This window comes from Micromesistius poutassou, assembly GCF_964030765.1.
Source record: "Micromesistius poutassou genome assembly, chromosome: 24".
NCBI lineage: Eukaryota > Metazoa > Chordata > Actinopteri > Gadiformes > Gadidae > Micromesistius > Micromesistius poutassou.
The window spans coordinates 5,445,154-5,458,728 of record NC_140294.1 but is presented as its reverse complement, the minus strand read 5'-3'; the positions used below and the strand labels follow the sequence as shown (position 1 = coordinate 5,458,728).

Below are 13,575 nucleotides of genomic sequence, written 5' to 3'. Positions count from 1 at the left end.
GCGTCTGAATAAACCGGTGACCAAGAACGCTCTCCTCATTATGCCGTCACAAACCCAGGCAGCCTTACCAACAGAACTCACAGGCAATATAAGCAGGACAGAGCCAGATTCTGCTCAGTTCTTCTCGGACCTCATGAGCGACAGGTAGGCAAATATCCTCAGATAGCGCAATTATTATCCGATTGAATAGTTTTTGATATTTCACTATCCTCTAAGTTATAATATCAGGTATCATGTTCTGTTGTGTGTGTGTGTGTGTGTGTGTGTGTGTGTGTGTGTGTGTGTGTGTGTGTGTGTGTGTGCGCGTGCGCGTGTGTGTGTGTGTGCGCGCCTGAAGGTTGTCGAAATGTAGAGCTCTCGTCGCAGCTCTCTGGTGCTCCCTGCTGGCAGTCTCACTATACTGTCCGCGTGTTTCACAAAAAGATTTTGGAGAGACGTTGTCAGTGTCTGTATGTTGCTTCAATTCTCCCAAACAGTTGGCGGTAAAGATCCGGCCACGGTAAACAATTGCAGGCAAAAAGCTCGAGATGAAAAGAAAAAGCTTACAGCACCTGGTATTCCCAGGCGGTCTCCCATCCAAGTACTAACCAGGCCCGACCCTGCTTAGCTTCCGAGATCAGACGAGATCGGGCGTGTTCAGGGTGGTATGGCCGTAAGCAATTCTACCCGTCGCCAAACACGCTTTTATACGCAGGAGCACATTAGGAGTGGGCCAGGGGTCGCACTTGTACAGAAACAATGATTAGTTATACCACAATGAATAGATGAATGAAGGAATACGTTATTCCAGACTCAAAGCTCCGTATAAAAACGCAATGCAATACACTGCGTATGCGTTTGTGTAAACGTTTGAAGAAACGTAGCGCTCCAACACCTGGGGTGCGATTGCAGGCATTCGTAGCTGTATTTTCTTTAGAACAACATAATCAGGGGAGAGCGCGAACGCAGTCCCCCACTACCAGAAATTATGCAATCGAGATTCCCACATTTGGGGAATTCGCACGGGTCAGCAACAGCCTCAGTGCAATGGCTGAGCCTCGCTATGGGTGAACCACCTTCTTGATCATGGTATCTCCCTTGCCAGGTAAGTATGAGTTGTGAGCGTTCAGGGTGGCTACACGTTGCCCACGCGTGCTCCCGTGGGGGACGGTTGCAAAGCATTCAGCAAAGGGACGAGATACACTGGAACACAAAGTGTTGGCAACATTCCTGCACGTCTAGACTGTATAGACACTGTAGACCACCGATCACACGTTTTTAACTTGCATCTGAAATCAGCGTGGGTGGAAGCAAAACGACAGCAAACCTGGAGATCAGAGTTATTTGAACACTACAATGTATTATTGTTTATATAAATATATACATAGCCTATAACAGAATCCCGTTGGAATAAATGTTCATGGTGCGTTTTCATACGCACGTTTAAACTGTAAATGATCCATGTCACTTTGTTGTCTCAAACGCGGACGGGTGTAGCATCAGCAGGAGATGCCTTTTGATTTGAACAGTCATAGGAGGGTGCACCGGTCCTGGAGGTACTGCAATACCAGGTCGATGCGTGGAGTGGACGGAGCAAGCCCCTTTTCCATCTCCAAGTTCCAAAAATCAATTTAATATATGGTCCCCGGGTAGGGGACGTATCAGATATTAAACTGATAAGAACAGATACTACACTTGATCTTAGCCAAAAGGCCGAGAAGCGATACCCACACATGGTCAGGCCTAGAGGCCACCTTCCCAGACACGACGCTCTGCTTGGCGGTTTAACAGCGAGAACAGCCTCAGCCTATACAAATTCAAAAGGACCACTAGGCGTCCACCACACATAGCGTGTTGTCAAGACTATATTTATCCTGAAAAACGAGTTTATTTATCATTTGTGCTAACGCAGCTTCTCTTGGGATTATCTGGTTCATTCAGAAAAATACAGCATCGTTTTTATTTGCCATCAAAACGTATCCCATAATTCTGAGATACTTAACTCGTTGATTCAGAAAAGCATGCAGTGAATGCATTACGCTGCCCCAATAAACTCACACTGGCGCGTCTGAATAAACCGGTGACCAAGAACGCTCTCCTCATTATGCCGTCACAAACCCAGGCAGCCTTACCAACAGAACTCACAGGCAATATAAGCAGGACAGAGCCAGATTCTGCTCAGTTCTTCTCGGACCTCATGAGCGACAGGTAGGCAAATATCCTCAGATAGCGCAATTATTATCCGATTGAATAGTTTTTGATATTTCACTATCCTCTAAGTTATAATATCAGGTATCATGTTCTGTTGTGTGTGTGTGTGTGTGTGTGTGTGTGTGTGTGTGTGCGCGTGCGCGTGTGTGTGTGTGTGTGCGCGCCTGAAGGTTGTCGAAATGTAGAGCTCTCGTCGCAGCTCTCTGGTGCTCCCTGCTGGCAGTCTCACTATACTGTCCGCGTGTTTCACAAAAAGATTTTGGAGAGACGTTGTCAGTGTCTGTATGTTGCTTCAATTCTCCCAAACAGTTGGCGGTAAAGATCCGGCCACGGTAAACAATTGCAGGCAAAAAGCTCGAGATGAAAAGAAAAAGCTTACAGCACCTGGTATTCCCAGGCGGTCTCCCATCCAAGTACTAACCAGGCCCGACCCTGCTTAGCTTCCGAGATCAGACGAGATCGGGCGTGTTCAGGGTGGTATGGCCGTAAGCAATTCTACCCGTCGCCAAACACGCTTTTATACGCAGGAGCACATTAGGAGTGGGCCAGGGGTCGCACTTGTACAGAAACAATGATTAGTTATACCACAATGAATAGATGAATGAAGGAATACGTTATTCCAGACTCAAAGCTCCGTATAAAAACGCAATGCAATACACTGCGTATGCGTTTGTGTAAACGTTTGAAGAAACGTAGCGCTCCAACACCTGGGGTGCGATTGCAGGCATTCGTAGCTGTATTTTCTTTAGAACAACATAATCAGGGGAGAGCGCGAACGCAGTCCCCCACTACCAGAAATTATGCAATCGAGATTCCCACATTTGGGGAATTCGCACGGGTCAGCAACAGCCTCAGTGCAATGGCTGAGCCTCGCTATGGGTGAACCACCTTCTTGATCATGGTATCTCCCTTGCCAGGTAAGTATGAGTTGTGAGCGTTCAGGGTGGCTACACGTTGCCCACGCGTGCTCCCGTGGGGGACGGTTGCAAAGCATTCAGCAAAGGGACGAGATACACTGGAACACAAAGTGTTGGCAACATTCCTGCACGTCTAGACTGTATAGACACTGTAGACCACCGATCACACGTTTTTAACTTGCATCTGAAATCAGCGTGGGTGGAAGCAAAACGACAGCAAACCTGGAGATCAGAGTTATTTGAACACTACAATGTATTATTGTTTATATAAATATATACATAGCCTATAACAGAATCCCGTTGGAATAAATGTTCATGGTGCGTTTTCATACGCACGTTTAAACTGTAAATGATCCATGTCACTTTGTTGTCTCAAACGCGGACGGGTGTAGCATCAGCAGGAGATGCCTTTTGATTTGAACAGTCATAGGAGGGTGCACCGGTCCTGGAGGTACTGCAATACCAGGTCGATGCGTGGAGTGGACGGAGCAAGCCCCTTTTCCATCTCCAAGTTCCAAAAATCAATTTAATATATGGTCCCCGGGTAGGGGACGTATCAGATATTAAACTGATAAGAACAGATACTACACTTGATCTTAGCCAAAAGGCCGAGAAGCGATACCCACACATGGTCAGGCCTAGAGGCCACCTTCCCAGACACGACGCTCTGCTTGGCGGTTTAACAGCGAGAACAGCCTCAGCCTATACAAATTCAAAAGGACCACTAGGCGTCCACCACACATAGCGTGTTGTCAAGACTATATTTATCCTGAAAAACGAGTTTATTTATCATTTGTGCTAACGCAGCTTCTCTTGGGATTATCTGGTTCATTCAGAAAAATACAGCATCGTTTTTATTTGCCATCAAAACGTATCCCATAATTCTGAGATACTTAACTCGTTGATTCAGAAAAGCATGCAGTGAATGCATTACGCTGCCCCAATAAACTCACACTGGCGCGTCTGAATAAACCGGTGACCAAGAACGCTCTCCTCATTATGCCGTCACAAACCCAGGCAGCCTTACCAACAGAACTCACAGGCAATATAAGCAGGACAGAGCCAGATTCTGCTCAGTTCTTCTCGGACCTCATGAGCGACAGGTAGGCAAATATCCTCAGATAGCGCAATTATTATCCGATTGAATAGTTTTTGATATTTCACTATCCTCTAAGTTATAATATCAGGTATCATGTTCTGTTGTGTGTGTGTGTGTGTGTGTGTGTGTGTGTGTGTGTGTGTGTGTGTGTGCGCGTGCGCGTGTGTGTGTGTGTGTGCGCGCCTGAAGGTTGTCGAAATGTAGAGCTCTCGTCGCAGCTCTCTGGTGCTCCCTGCTGGCAGTCTCACTATACTGTCCGCGTGTTTCACAAAAAGATTTTGGAGAGACGTTGTCAGTGTCTGTATGTTGCTTCAATTCTCCCAAACAGTTGGCGGTAAAGATCCGGCCACGGTAAACAATTGCAGGCAAAAAGCTCGAGATGAAAAGAAAAAGCTTACAGCACCTGGTATTCCCAGGCGGTCTCCCATCCAAGTACTAACCAGGCCCGACCCTGCTTAGCTTCCGAGATCAGACGAGATCGGGCGTGTTCAGGGTGGTATGGCCGTAAGCAATTCTACCCGTCGCCAAACACGCTTTTATACGCAGGAGCACATTAGGAGTGGGCCAGGGGTCGCACTTGTACAGAAACAATGATTAGTTATACCACAATGAATAGATGAATGAAGGAATACGTTATTCCAGACTCAAAGCTCCGTATAAAAACGCAATGCAATACACTGCGTATGCGTTTGTGTAAACGTTTGAAGAAACGTAGCGCTCCAACACCTGGGGTGCGATTGCAGGCATTCGTAGCTGTTTTTTCTTTAGAACAACATAATCAGGGGAGAGCGCGAACGCAGTCCCCCACTACCAGAAATTATGCAATCGAGATTCCCACATTTGGGGAATTCGCACGGGTCAGCAACAGCCTCAGTGCAATGGCTGAGCCTCGCTATGGGTGAACCACCTTCTTGATCATGGTATCTCCCTTGCCAGGTAAGTATGAGTTGTGAGCGTTCAGGGTGGCTACACGTTGCCCACGCGTGCTCCCGTGGGGGACGGTTGCAAAGCATTCTGCAAAGGGACGAGATACACTGGAACACAAAGTGTTGGCAACATTCCTGCACGTCTAGACTGTATAGACACTGTAGACCACCGATCACACGTTTTTAACTTGCATCTGAAATCAGCGTGGGTGGAAGCAAAACGACAGCAAACCTGGAGATCAGAGTTATTTGAACACTACAATGTATTATTGTTTATATAAATATATACATAGCCTATAACAGAATCCCGTTGGAATAAATGTTCATGGTGCGTTTTCATACGCACGTTTAAACTGTAAATGATCCATGTCACTTTGTTGTCTCAAACGCGGACGGGTGTAGCATCAGCAGGAGATTCCTTTTGATTTGAACAGTCATAGGAGGGTGCACCGGTCCTGGAGGTACTGCAATACCAGGTCGATGCGTGGAGTGGACGGAGCAAGCCCCTTTTCCATCTCCAAGTTCCAAAAATCAATTTAATATATGGTCCCCGGGTAGGGGACGTATCAGATATTAAACTGATAAGAACAGATACTACACTTGATCTTAGCCAAAAGGCCGAGAAGCGATACCCACACATGGTCAGGCCTAGAGGCCACCTTCCCAGACACGACGCTCTGCTTGGCGGTTTAACAGCGAGAACAGCCTCAGCCTATACAAATTCAAAAGGACCACTAGGCGTCCACCACACATAGCGTGTTGTCAAGACTATATTTATCCTGAAAAACGAGTTTATTTATCATTTGTGCTAACGCAGCTTCTCTTGGGATTATCTGGTTCATTCAGAAAAATACAGCATCGTTTTTATTTGCCATCAAAACGTATCCCATAATTCTGAGATACTTAACTCGTTGATTCAGAAAAGCATGCAGTGAATGCATTACGCTGCCCCAATAAACTCACACTGGCGCGTCTGAATAAACCGGTGACCAAGAACGCTCTCCTCATTATGCCGTCACAAACCCAGGCAGCCTTACCAACAGAACTCACAGGCAATATAAGCAGGACAGAGCCAGATTCTGCTCAGTTCTTCTCGGACCTCATGAGCGACAGGTAGGCAAATATCCTCAGATAGCGCAATTATTATCCGATTGAATAGTTTTTGATATTTCACTATCCTCTAAGTTATAATATCAGGTATCATGTTCTGTTGTGTGTGTGTGTGTGTGTGTGTGTGTGTGTGTGTGTGTGTGTGCGCGTGCGCGTGTGTGTGTGTGTGTGCGCGCCTGAAGGTTGTCGAAATGTAGAGCTCTCGTCGCAGCTCTCTGGTGCTCCCTGCTGGCAGTCTCACTATACTGTCCGCGTGTTTCACAAAAAGATTTTGGAGAGACGTTGTCAGTGTCTGTATGTTGCTTCAATTCTCCCAAACAGTTGGCGGTAAAGATCCGGCCACGGTAAACAATTGCAGGCAAAAAGCTCGAGATGAAAAGAAAAAGCTTACAGCACCTGGTATTCCCAGGCGGTCTCCCATCCAAGTACTAACCAGGCCCGACCCTGCTTAGCTTCCGAGATCAGACGAGATCGGGCGTGTTCAGGGTGGTATGGCCGTAAGCAATTCTACCCGTCGCCAAACACGCTTTTATACGCAGGAGCACATTAGGAGTGGGCCAGGGGTCGCACTTGTACAGAAACAATGATTAGTTATACCACAATGAATAGATGAATGAAGGAATACGTTATTCCAGACTCAAAGCTCCGTATAAAAACGCAATGCAATACACTGCGTATGCGTTTGTGTAAACGTTTGAAGAAACGTAGCGCTCCAACACCTGGGGTGCGATTGCAGGCATTCGTAGCTGTTTTTTCTTTAGAACAACATAATCAGGGGAGAGCGCGAACGCAGTCCCCCACTACCAGAAATTATGCAATCGAGATTCCCACATTTGGGGAATTCGCACGGGTCAGCAACAGCCTCAGTGCAATGGCTGAGCCTCGCTATGGGTGAACCACCTTCTTGATCATGGTATCTCCCTTGCCAGGTAAGTATGAGTTGTGAGCGTTCAGGGTGGCTACACGTTGCCCACGCGTGCTCCCGTGGGGGACGGTTGCAAAGCATTCTGCAAAGGGACGAGATACACTGGAACACAAAGTGTTGGCAACATTCCTGCACGTCTAGACTGTATAGACACTGTAGACCACCGATCACACGTTTTTAACTTGCATCTGAAATCAGCGTGGGTGGAAGCAAAACGACAGCAAACCTGGAGATCAGAGTTATTTGAACACTACAATGTATTATTGTTTATATAAATATATACATAGCCTATAACAGAATCCCGTTGGAATAAATGTTCATGGTGCGTTTTCATACGCACGTTTAAACTGTAAATGATCCATGTCACTTTGTTGTCTCAAACGCGGACGGGTGTAGCATCAGCAGGAGATGCCTTTTGATTTGAACAGTCATAGGAGGGTGCACCGGTCCTGGAGGTACTGCAATACCAGGTCGATGCGTGGAGTGGACGGAGCAAGCCCCTTTTCCATCTCCAAGTTCCAAAAATCAATTTAATATATGGTCCCCGGGTAGGGGACGTATCAGATATTAAACTGATAAGAACAGATACTACACTTGATCTTAGCCAAAAGGCCGAGAAGCGATACCCACACATGGTCAGGCCTAGAGGCCACCTTCCCAGACACGACGCTCTGCTTGGCGGTTTAACAGCGAGAACAGCCTCAGCCTATACAAATTCAAAAGGACCACTAGGCGTCCACCACACATAGCGTGTTGTCAAGACTATATTTATCCTGAAAAACGAGTTTATTTATCATTTGTGCTAACGCAGCTTCTCTTGGGATTATCTGGTTCATTCAGAAAAATACAGCATCGTTTTTATTTGCCATCAAAACGTATCCCATAATTCTGAGATACTTAACTCGTTGATTCAGAAAAGCATGCAGTGAATGCATTACGCTGCCCCAATAAACTCACACTGGCGCGTCTGAATAAACCGGTGACCAAGAACGCTCTCCTCATTATGCCGTCACAAACCCAGGCAGCCTTACCAACAGAACTCACAGGCAATATAAGCAGGACAGAGCCAGATTCTGCTCAGTTCTTCTCGGACCTCATGAGCGACAGGTAGGCAAATATCCTCAGATAGCGCAATTATTATCCGATTGAATAGTTTTTGATATTTCACTATCCTCTAAGTTATAATATCAGGTATCATGTTCTGTTGTGTGTGTGTGTGTGTGTGTGTGTGTGTGTGTGTGTGTGCGCGTGCGCGTGTGTGTGTGTGTGTGCGCGCCTGAAGGTTGTCGAAATGTAGAGCTCTCGTCGCAGCTCTCTGGTGCTCCCTGCTGGCAGTCTCACTATACTGTCCGCGTGTTTCACAAAAAGATTTTGGAGAGACGTTGTCAGTGTCTGTATGTTGCTTCAATTCTCCCAAACAGTTGGCGGTAAAGATCCGGCCACGGTAAACAATTGCAGGCAAAAAGCTCGAGATGAAAAGAAAAAGCTTACAGCACCTGGTATTCCCAGGCGGTCTCCCATCCAAGTACTAACCAGGCCCGACCCTGCTTAGCTTCCGAGATCAGACGAGATCGGGCGTGTTCAGGGTGGTATGGCCGTAAGCAATTCTACCCGTCGCCAAACACGCTTTTATACGCAGGAGCACATTAGGAGTGGGCCAGGGGTCGCACTTGTACAGAAACAATGATTAGTTATACCACAATGAATAGATGAATGAAGGAATACGTTATTCCAGACTCAAAGTCTCAGTAAAGTCTCACTATACTGTCCGCGTGTTTCACAAAAAGATTTTGGAGAGACGTTGTCAGTGTCTGTATGTTGCTTCAATTCTCCCAAACAGTTGGCGGTAAAGATCCGGCCACGGTAAACAATTGCAGGCAAAAAGCTCGAGATGAAAAGAAAAAGCTTACAGCACCTGGTATTCCCAGGCGGTCTCCCATCCAAGTACTAACCAGGCCCGACCCTGCTTAGCTTCCGAGATCAGACGAGATCGGGCGTGTTCAGGGTGGTATGGCCGTAAGCAATTCTACCCGTCGCCAAACACGCTTTTATACGCAGGAGCACATTAGGAGTGGGCCAGGGGTCGCACTTGTACAGAAACAATGATTAGTTATACCACAATGAATAGATGAATGAAGGAATACGTTATTCCAGACTCAAAGCTCCGTATAAAAACGCAATGCAATACACTGCGTATGCGTTTGTGTAAACGTTTGAAGAAACGTAGCGCTCCAACACCTGGGGTGCGATTGCAGGCATTCGTAGCTGTTTTTTCTTTAGAACAACCTAATCAGGGGAGAGCGCGAACGCAGTCCCCCACTACCAGAAATTATGCAATCGAGATTCCCACATTTGGGGAATTCGCACGGGTCAGCAACAGCCTCAGTGCAATGGCTGAGCCTCGCTATGGGTGAACCACCTTCTTGATCATGGTATCTCCCTTGCCAGGTAAGTATGAGTTGTGAGCGTTCAGGGTGGCTACACGTTGCCCACGCGTGCTCCCGTGGGGGACGGTTGCAAAGCATTCTGCAAAGGGACGAGATACACTGGAACACAAAGTGTTGGCAACATTCCTGCACGTCTAGACTGTATAGACACTGTAGACCACCGATCACACGTTTTTAACTTGCATCTGAAATCAGCGTGGGTGGAAGCAAAACGACAGCAAACCTGGAGATCAGAGTTATTTGAACACTACAATGTATTATTGTTTATATAAATATATACATAGCCTATAACAGAATCCCGTTGGAATAAATGTTCATGGTGCGTTTTCATACGCACGTTTAAACTGTAAATGATCCATGTCACTTTGTTGTCTCAAACGCGGACGGGTGTAGCATCAGCAGGAGATGCCTTTTGATTTGAACAGTCATAGGAGGGTGCACCGGTCCTGGAGGTACTGCAATACCAGGTCGATGCGTGGAGTGGACGGAGCAAGCCCCTTTTCCATCTCCAAGTTCCAAAAATCAATTTAATATATGGTCCCCGGGTAGGGGACGTATCAGATATTAAACTGATAAGAACAGATACTACACTTGATCTTAGCCAAAAGGCCGAGAAGCGATACCCACACATGGTCAGGCCTAGAGGCCACCTTCCCAGACACGACGCTCTGCTTGGCGGTTTAACAGCGAGAACAGCCTCAGCCTATACAAATTCAAAAGGACCACTAGGCGTCCACCACACATAGCGTGTTGTCAAGACTATATTTATCCTGAAAAACGAGTTTATTTATCATTTGTGCTAACGCAGCTTCTCTTGGGATTATCTGGTTCATTCAGAAAAATACAGCATCGTTTTTATTTGCCATCAAAACGTATCCCATAATTCTGAGATACTTAACTCGTTGATTCAGAAAAGCATGCAGTGAATGCATTACGCTGCCCCAATAAACTCACACTGGCGCGTCTGAATAAACCGGTGACCAAGAACGCTCTCCTCATTATGCCGTCACAAACCCAGGCAGCCTTACCAACAGAACTCACAGGCAATATAAGCAGGACAGAGCCAGATTCTGCTCAGTTCTTCTCGGACCTCATGAGCGACAGGTAGGCAAATATCCTCAGATAGCGCAATTATTATCCGATTGAATAGTTTTTGATATTTCACTATCCTCTAAGTTATAATATCAGGTATCATGTTCTGTTGTGTGTGTGTGTGTGTGTGTGTGTGTGTGTGTGTGCGCGTGCGCGTGTGTGTGTGTGTGCGCGCCTGAAGGTTGTCGAAATGTAGAGCTCTCGTCGCAGCTCTCTGGTGCTCCCTGCTGGCAGTCTCACTATACTGTCCGCGTGTTTCACAAAAAGATTTTGGAGAGACGTTGTCAGTGTCTGTATGTTGCTTCAATTCTCCCAAACAGTTGGCGGTAAAGATCCGGCCACGGTAAACAATTGCAGGCAAAAAGCTCGAGATGAAAAGAAAAAGCTTACAGCACCTGGTATTCCCAGGCGGTCTCCCATCCAAGTACTAACCAGGCCCGACCCTGCTTAGCTTCCGAGATCAGACGAGATCGGGCGTGTTCAGGGTGGTATGGCCGTAAGCAATTCTACCCGTCGCCAAACACGCTTTTATACGCAGGAGCACATTAGGAGTGGGCCAGGGGTCGCACTTGTACAGAAACAATGATTAGTTATACCACAATGAATAGATGAATGAAGGAATACGTTATTCCAGACTCAAAGCTCCGTATAAAAACGCAATGCAATACACTGCGTATGCGTTTGTGTAAACGTTTGAAGAAACGTAGCGCTCCAACACCTGGGGTGCGATTGCAGGCATTCGTAGCTGTTTTTTCTTTAGAACAACCTAATCAGGGGAGAGCGCGAACGCAGTCCCCCACTACCAGAAATTATGCAATCGAGATTCCCACATTTGGGGAATTCGCACGGGTCAGCAACAGCCTCAGTGCAATGGCTGAGCCTCGCTATGGGTGAACCACCTTCTTGATCATGGTATCTCCCTTGCCAGGTAAGTATGAGTTGTGAGCGTTCAGGGTGGCTACACGTTGCCCACGCGTGCTCCCGTGGGGGACGGTTGCAAAGCATTCTGCAAAGGGACGAGATACACTGGAACACAAAGTGTTGGCAACATTCCTGCACGTCTAGACTGTATAGACACTGTAGACCACCGATCACACGTTTTTAACTTGCATCTGAAATCAGCGTGGGTGGAAGCAAAACGACAGCAAACCTGGAGATCAGAGTTATTTGAACACTACAATGTATTATTGTTTATATAAATATATACATAGCCTATAACAGAATCCCGTTGGAATAAATGTTCATGGTGCGTTTTCATACGCACGTTTAAACTGTAAATGATCCATGTCACTTTGTTGTCTCAAACGCGGACGGGTGTAGCATCAGCAGGAGATGCCTTTTGATTTGAACAGTCATAGGAGGGTGCACCGGTCCTGGAGGTACTGCAATACCAGGTCGATGCGTGGAGTGGACGGAGCAAGCCCCTTTTCCATCTCCAAGTTCCAAAAATCAATTTAATATATGGTCCCCGGGTAGAGGACGTATCAGATATTAAACTGATAAGAACAGATACTACACTTGATCTTAGCCAAAAGGCCGAGAAGCGATACCCACACATGGTCAGGCCTAGAGGCCACCTTCCCAGACACGACGCTCTGCTTGGCGGTTTAACAGCGAGAACAGCCTCAGCCTATACAAATTCAAAAGGACCACTAGGCGTCCACCACACATAGCGTGTTGTCAAGACTATATTTATCCTGAAAAACTAAACGAGTTTATTTATCATTTGTGCTAACGCAGCTTCTCTTGGGATTATCTGGTTCATTCAGAAAAATACAGCATCGTTTTTATTTGCCATCAAAACGTATCCCATAATTCTGAGATACTTAACTCGTTGATTCAGAAAAGCATGCAGTGAATGCATTACGCTGCCCCAATAAACTCACACTGGCGCGTCTGAATAAACCGGTGACCAAGAACGCTCTCCTCATTATGCCGTCACAAACCCAGGCAGCCTTACCAACAGAACTCACATGCAATATAAGCAGGACAGAGCCAGATTCTGCTCAGTTCTTCTCGGACCTCATGAGCGACAGGTAGGCAAATATCCTCAGATAGCGCAATTATTATCCGATTGAATAGTTTTTGATATTTCACTATCCTCTAAGTTATAATATCAGGTATCATGTTCTGTTGTGTGTGTGTGTGTGTGTGTGTGTGTGTGTGTGTGTGTGTGTGTGTGTGTGTGTGTGTGTGTGTGTGTGTGTGTGTGTGTGTGTGTGTGTGTGTGTGTGTGTGTGTGTGTGTGTGTGTGTGTGTGTGTGTGTGTGTGTGTGTGTGCGCGCCTGAAGGTTGTCGAAATGTAGAGCTCTCGTCGCAGCTCTCTGGTGCTCCCTGCTGGCAGTCTCACTATACTGTCCGCGTGTTTCACAAAAAGATTTTGGAGAGACGTTGTCAGTGTCTGTATGTTGCTTCAATTCTCCCAAACAGTTGGCGGTAAAGATCCGGCCACGGTAAACAATTGCAGGCAAAAAGCTCGAGATGAAAAGAAAAAGCTTACAGCACCTGGTATTCCCAGGCGGTCTCCCATCCAAGTACTAACCAGGCCCGACCCTGCTTAGCTTCCGAGATCAGACGAGATCGGGCGTGTTCAGGGTGGTATGGCCGTAAGCAATTCTACCCGTCGCCAAACACGCTTTTATACGCAGGAGCACATTAGGAGTGGGCCAGGGGTCGCACTTGTACAGAAACAATGATTAGTTATACCACAATGAATAGATGAATGAAGGAATACGTTATTCCAGACTCAAAGCTCCGTATAAAAACGCAATGCAATACACTGCGTATGCGTTTGTGTAAACGTTTGAAGAAACGTAGCGCTCCAACACCTGGGGTGCGATTGCAGGCATTCGTAGCTGTTTTTTCTTTA

General features: G+C 46.6%; 20 non-coding genes across 20 annotated transcripts; all 20 read right to left on the bottom strand.

Annotated features, from left to right (window-relative positions):
* Nucleotides 1–539: 539 nt before the first annotated feature.
* LOC311370030 (5S ribosomal RNA) lies at nt 540–658 on the bottom strand. The gene has a single exon (XR_014640359.1). It is a non-coding gene; the product is annotated as a 5S ribosomal RNA (ribosomal RNA).
* Nucleotides 659–927: 269 nt separating this feature from the next.
* Nucleotides 928–1,092, bottom strand: LOC311370273 (U1 spliceosomal RNA). The gene has a single exon (XR_014640598.1). It is a non-coding gene; the product is annotated as a U1 spliceosomal RNA (small nuclear RNA).
* Nucleotides 1,093–1,513: 421 nt separating this feature from the next.
* On the bottom strand, nt 1,514–1,704 carry LOC311370512 (U2 spliceosomal RNA). The gene has a single exon (XR_014640835.1). It is a non-coding gene; the product is annotated as a U2 spliceosomal RNA (small nuclear RNA).
* Nucleotides 1,705–2,562: 858 nt separating this feature from the next.
* LOC311370029 (5S ribosomal RNA) lies at nt 2,563–2,681 on the bottom strand. Its single transcript, XR_014640358.1, has one exon. It is a non-coding gene; the product is annotated as a 5S ribosomal RNA (ribosomal RNA).
* Nucleotides 2,682–2,950: 269 nt separating this feature from the next.
* LOC311370272 (U1 spliceosomal RNA) lies at nt 2,951–3,115 on the bottom strand. Its single transcript, XR_014640597.1, has one exon. It is a non-coding gene; the product is annotated as a U1 spliceosomal RNA (small nuclear RNA).
* Nucleotides 3,116–3,536: 421 nt separating this feature from the next.
* Nucleotides 3,537–3,727, bottom strand: LOC311370510 (U2 spliceosomal RNA). Its single transcript, XR_014640833.1, has one exon. It is a non-coding gene; the product is annotated as a U2 spliceosomal RNA (small nuclear RNA).
* Nucleotides 3,728–4,597: 870 nt separating this feature from the next.
* On the bottom strand, nt 4,598–4,716 carry LOC311370028 (5S ribosomal RNA). Its single transcript, XR_014640357.1, has one exon. It is a non-coding gene; the product is annotated as a 5S ribosomal RNA (ribosomal RNA).
* A 269-nt stretch (nt 4,717–4,985) lies between these two features.
* On the bottom strand, nt 4,986–5,150 carry LOC311370271 (U1 spliceosomal RNA). The gene has a single exon (XR_014640596.1). It is a non-coding gene; the product is annotated as a U1 spliceosomal RNA (small nuclear RNA).
* A 421-nt stretch (nt 5,151–5,571) lies between these two features.
* Nucleotides 5,572–5,762, bottom strand: LOC311370509 (U2 spliceosomal RNA). The gene has a single exon (XR_014640832.1). It is a non-coding gene; the product is annotated as a U2 spliceosomal RNA (small nuclear RNA).
* An 864-nt stretch (nt 5,763–6,626) lies between these two features.
* LOC311370027 (5S ribosomal RNA) lies at nt 6,627–6,745 on the bottom strand. The gene has a single exon (XR_014640356.1). It is a non-coding gene; the product is annotated as a 5S ribosomal RNA (ribosomal RNA).
* A 269-nt stretch (nt 6,746–7,014) lies between these two features.
* On the bottom strand, nt 7,015–7,179 carry LOC311370270 (U1 spliceosomal RNA). Its single transcript, XR_014640595.1, has one exon. It is a non-coding gene; the product is annotated as a U1 spliceosomal RNA (small nuclear RNA).
* A 421-nt stretch (nt 7,180–7,600) lies between these two features.
* Nucleotides 7,601–7,791, bottom strand: LOC311370507 (U2 spliceosomal RNA). Its single transcript, XR_014640830.1, has one exon. It is a non-coding gene; the product is annotated as a U2 spliceosomal RNA (small nuclear RNA).
* Nucleotides 7,792–8,651: 860 nt separating this feature from the next.
* Nucleotides 8,652–8,770, bottom strand: LOC311370025 (5S ribosomal RNA). Its single transcript, XR_014640354.1, has one exon. It is a non-coding gene; the product is annotated as a 5S ribosomal RNA (ribosomal RNA).
* A 300-nt stretch (nt 8,771–9,070) lies between these two features.
* Nucleotides 9,071–9,189, bottom strand: LOC311370023 (5S ribosomal RNA). Its single transcript, XR_014640352.1, has one exon. It is a non-coding gene; the product is annotated as a 5S ribosomal RNA (ribosomal RNA).
* Nucleotides 9,190–9,458: 269 nt separating this feature from the next.
* LOC311370269 (U1 spliceosomal RNA) lies at nt 9,459–9,623 on the bottom strand. The gene has a single exon (XR_014640594.1). It is a non-coding gene; the product is annotated as a U1 spliceosomal RNA (small nuclear RNA).
* A 421-nt stretch (nt 9,624–10,044) lies between these two features.
* On the bottom strand, nt 10,045–10,235 carry LOC311370506 (U2 spliceosomal RNA). The gene has a single exon (XR_014640829.1). It is a non-coding gene; the product is annotated as a U2 spliceosomal RNA (small nuclear RNA).
* Nucleotides 10,236–11,089: 854 nt separating this feature from the next.
* LOC311370022 (5S ribosomal RNA) lies at nt 11,090–11,208 on the bottom strand. Its single transcript, XR_014640351.1, has one exon. It is a non-coding gene; the product is annotated as a 5S ribosomal RNA (ribosomal RNA).
* A 269-nt stretch (nt 11,209–11,477) lies between these two features.
* On the bottom strand, nt 11,478–11,642 carry LOC311370267 (U1 spliceosomal RNA). Its single transcript, XR_014640592.1, has one exon. It is a non-coding gene; the product is annotated as a U1 spliceosomal RNA (small nuclear RNA).
* A 421-nt stretch (nt 11,643–12,063) lies between these two features.
* LOC311369967 (U2 spliceosomal RNA) lies at nt 12,064–12,254 on the bottom strand. Its single transcript, XR_014640299.1, has one exon. It is a non-coding gene; the product is annotated as a U2 spliceosomal RNA (small nuclear RNA).
* Nucleotides 12,255–13,199: 945 nt separating this feature from the next.
* LOC311370021 (5S ribosomal RNA) lies at nt 13,200–13,318 on the bottom strand. The gene has a single exon (XR_014640350.1). It is a non-coding gene; the product is annotated as a 5S ribosomal RNA (ribosomal RNA).
* Between the last annotated feature and the right edge of the window lie 257 nt (nt 13,319–13,575).